Source organism: Panthera uncia, chromosome D1, assembly GCF_023721935.1.
Source record: "Panthera uncia isolate 11264 chromosome D1, Puncia_PCG_1.0, whole genome shotgun sequence".
Classification (NCBI taxonomy): domain Eukaryota; kingdom Metazoa; phylum Chordata; class Mammalia; order Carnivora; family Felidae; genus Panthera; species Panthera uncia.
In genome coordinates, this window is record NC_064808.1 from 33,389,334 (window position 1) to 33,394,094 (window position 4,761).

At 39.2% G+C, this 4,761-nt stretch overlaps 1 pseudogene; it reads left to right on the plus strand.

Annotated features, from left to right (window-relative positions):
* The first annotated feature begins 1,249 nt into the window (after positions 1-1,249).
* LOC125928992 (protein FAM136A-like) lies at positions 1,250-1,709 on the plus strand (annotated as a pseudogene).
* The last annotated feature ends 3,052 nt before the right edge of the window (positions 1,710-4,761 follow it).

Here is a 4,761-nt window from a genome sequence, read left to right on the forward strand (position 1 = left end):
ATGGCTTTCAATTACCAATATTCATTTAAATATATATCATATATAAAACATTCTAGATAATTCATTGTGTGGTATGAGATAGCAATAGATCATTTTAGCTATTGGCATTAGTTTCATATCCATAGAAAAATAAGTTTTGAAATTAAATTGAATCCTAAAAGTAGTATAAAAGATGCTGTATCAACTTGTGATTTTATTAAGAAACTATTTTACAAGTATTAAAGGAAAGCCACTTAGAGATACTTGCTGAACCAAGAAATTATTCAGTATTCCCTAAACACACTTATATAGACAGAAATCCCACGTATATTTTGAGAATTACACATAATCACATAAATGGGAACTTGAAATATTATATACCAAATTGCTAATTAAAGCAGTTATTATAGATACTAAAAATATACAGTATTCATGGACTTTTATTTAGCGTAAAAGTTCTAGCAGATTTTTTCCCCCAATAACAGGCCCCTGGGTCTTTATTAGATGAGTAGTGATTAGAAAGAATTAAAAGACAGAGTGTTATATATAGTGAGTGGGTCTAACATAAGTGATTTGAGTCCTAGTGAAGAGGGAAGTGATCATGGGGATAGGAAATAAATACAGCAAGACATATATGCTGACAAATTCCTGAATTTGATGTAAAATAAGAATCCACAGAATAAGATTATAAATAAAAATATTAAAAAATTGTAAATAAAATAATGCAAATTACAAAAAATAAATAAATCCAACACATAATCCATTAAAAATCACAGTGATACTTCAGTAAATACAAGACAAAACTATTCTTAAATGCAATCAGAAAATAAATGGAGGCTGTTTTCAAAGGAGCAACAGGTAGAATTGTAGACGATTTTATAACATAATCAAGGGGTCTGATAGTATTTTTATAATGCTTAAAGAAAAGATCTACCTACATAGAATTTCATACTTAGTGAAAATGTCATTCAGAAACAAAATAGATGTTTAGAAAACAAAATATACAGATATCTTGAAATTAGCAAACCTGCACCAAGTTAGATACTAAATAATATTCCTCCAGTGAAGGAACATGATGTCAGGTGTAAATTCAGAGATACAGAAAACAACAACAAACAGGGAAGAGATCCTAAGTATATGGGTCGGTTAATCTAAATGACTGTTGACTATATACAATGTTACTAGTAGTATCTAGTAGTGTTTAAGTAATATGGATTGGGTCAGAGTCCAAGTGGGAGCCAGCACGGAGGGGGTTCAGCGCGAGGTCGCCATGGCGTAGCTGCAGCAGCTCCAGATGCAGGAGGCAGCGGACTCCGTGGTGAAGAGTCTGGAGAGAAAGCCACCCGGAAGATGCAGACCTCATGTTCCGGCGCAGTGCCAACTGTTGTGGGAACAGCCGGGCGTCCATGCATCAGGCGCAACAGTGCATGGAGCGCTGCCACGCGTCCCTGGCTTCAGCCCAGGCACTAGTGATCAGTGAGTTGGACAAGTTCCAGGGCTTCCTGGCCAGGTGTACCGTGTACTGAAATGACAAAGCCAAAGCTTCAATAGATGCGGGAAGTAAAGACCTTCGGGTGAAACAGCAGCTGCAGAGTTGTGTGACCAGGTGCGTGGATGACCACATGCAGGTCATCCTGACCATGACCAAGAAGATGAGGAGTCTCTCCTGTCCATTGGGAGATAGAAGTCTTTGCAATTGGCCATCGGGCGGATGGCAGGAATCGATTTAAAAAGAGAAATGGGAGTTTTGGTCTTTTAAGTGAAATTTATGAAGAAATTAAGGATGGCAGCAATTTGAGGCGTCTGTCGCTTGCCTCTGGACACTGGTTCCTTTATGTTTCAACCCTAAAAAGTGAAATGGAGGGGCGCCTGGGTGGCTCAGTCGGTTAAGCGGCCGACTTGGACTCAGATCACGATCTCGCGGGCCGTGAGTTCCAGCCCCGCGTCGGGCTCTGTGCTGGCAGCTCAGAGCCTGGAGCCTGTTTCAGATTCTGTGTCTCCCTCTCTCTCTGCCCCTCCCCTGTTCATGCTCTGTCTCTCTCTGTCTCAAAAATAAATAAACGTTAAAAAAAAAAAGTGAAATGGAAAAAAACTGGTGCTGAAATTTGGATCGGAGGGCGGAAGAGTTTTTGATAGCCTAAATTTCACGTATCTGTCCTACCTCTAAGGATCTCCCTTGTATCAAGCCGGAGCCCCCCCAAGGTACTAGATTCTTCTTAGTGCACGGGTACCAACAGGCTGGTAGGTTTCTCTAACCTGCCTATGATCTGGTGGAGTGTGAGCAGAGGTGCTGCTGTGTGTTGCCAACCAAATCATTTTCCATGAGGTGCAAAACAGAATCTACAAGGTCACTAATTCAGGTAATTTTTAGAAAGGGGGTTTCTGGGCCTTTGTTTTGCTTTGTTTTGTTTTATATACAAGGGCATGAAGTTGATTTAAGATGTAGAGTTGAGAGAGGGAGTTTAGGACTTTCAACAGTTCCTTGTGGATGTCTGTTTCTGGCTATCATCAAGACGTCGATATTCATTTCTTGAAATACACATCACATCTTTTAGCTAGGAAACCCTGCAAAATCGCCACTGGGAATGGGAAGCAGACCTTCCCTCTCACTGGCTGCCATGATGGACCCTGAGGCTATCTGCGACAGGACAGTCTCACAGCGACACTCTCCATCGAAGGGAAAGGGGGGTTTGCTTGCACCGTATACTGGTATCCAGGAATGAACATTGAAGGAGGAGCTGTTACTTTCTTAATTAACGGAGTTATTAAGCACTGGATTTGTAAAAACCTGGTTTTCATAGAATAGAATGAAAGGAGAGCCTAAACTCAGTATTGCTTATTTAGCTCCCTGAAATCAAAGAGCACTATTGAGACAATCCCTTGGCGACAGGAAGGTCAAAAGAGAAAAAGTAAGCAACTCAGGGATGAGCTGTGATTCACTTAAAACACAAGAGGGGTAACCCCCACTCTACCAAATACCACATTTGCCTGGGACCTTTGCAGCAAGCAGTGTTCCTGCCCCAATTCTAGTACCTTATCATTTTGATAAGGACCGTGTTGTCTTTTTACCAACTGTTGATAAATGATAATATATTTATTATTATTACATTTACATATTATTACCAACTGTTGAAATGATAATATAGCCTGCATTTGGTGTTTCAAGACTGTGATTATTTTCCTACTGGTTTAGTTATAAATAAAAAATTTTGATTTAGTTTTTCCTCCTAAATAAATAGTAAATAAATAAATAAATAAATAAAATGGATGTTATAAAATTACATCAAAAATAGCATGTATTTTAGGAATTGGATAAATAAAGTTCTTTTCCTTATTCAGGAAGAGGGGGTAGGTATCACTTAACATTAGAGTTTCATAAGATAATGATAGACATTTGAAACTGTAGGCAGCCCTGAGCCAAAGTTATAAATGAGTGTATAATATATGAATGAATATAGAGAAAACAAAATTTTGTAAAGTGATTAACCAGAAAGAATGCAAGTGAAGGGAGAAAGGTAGGACAAATAGAAAACATATAGTTAGATGGTAGATTTAAACCCAAACATATCAGTGATTAAATTTAAATCATCTAAATTCTCTTATGAAAAGTGAAGACTGTTAGATGCATTAAAAAACACCATACCGATTGTTATTATTATTATTACTGTACCAGAGAGTGAAAGGTTTTGTTTTGAAAAAAAATTTTTTAATGTTTATTTATTTTTGAGAGAGAGAGAGAGAGCAGGAGCAGGGAAGGGGCAGAGAGAGAGGGAGACACAGAATCCGAAGCAGGCTCTAGGCTCCACGCTGTCAGCACAGAGCCCGACGCGGGGCTCGAACCCACAAACAGCGAAATCATGACCTGAGCCGAAGTCGGCCGCTTCAACGACTGACTCCCTGAAAAGGTTTTGTTTTGTTTTGCTTTTTTGCTTCAAGTTTTTATTTATTTTTTATTGTTTTATTGTTTTATTTATTTTTACAAGAGAAGGAGAGGCAGAGCGTGAGTGGAGAAGGAGAGACAGACACAGTATCTGAAGCAGGCTCTGGGCTCTGAGTTGTCAGCACAGAGCCCAATGTGGGGCTTGAATTCAGAAGTCATGAGATCATGACCTGAGCCAAAGTCCAACATTTAACCAACTAACCCACCCAGGCACCCCTCAAGTTTTTATTTAAATTCTCGTAAGCTAACAGATAGCGTAATATTGGTTTCAGGAGAATTCAGTGATTCATTATTTATATATAACACCCAGTGCTCATCACATGTACCCTCCTTAATGTCCATCACCTATCTAGCCCATGCCCCCACCCACCTCCCCTCCATCAACCCTCAGTTATCTGTACTTAAGAACCTTTTATAGTTTGCCTCCCTCTCTTTTTTTCCTTTGTTTTTTAAATTCCACATACGAGTGAAATCATATGGTATTTGTCCTTCTCTAACTTATTTCACTGAGCACAATACACTGTCTCTATCCACATTGTTGCAAATGACAAGATTTCATTCTTTTTGATGGCTGAATAATATACCATCGTCTATACACACCACATCTTCTTTATCTGTCGATCAGTGGATGGACATTTGGGCTCTTTCCATAATTTGGCTATTGTTGATAGTGCTGCTATAAACATCGGGGTGCATGTATCCCTTTGAATCCATATTTTTGTATCCTTTGGATAAATACCGAGTGCAATTGCTGGGTCGAACACTGTATAGATTAAAAGAGATGTGGGGCACCTGGGTGGCTCAGTCAGTTGAGCGTCGGACTTCGGCTCAGGTCATGATCT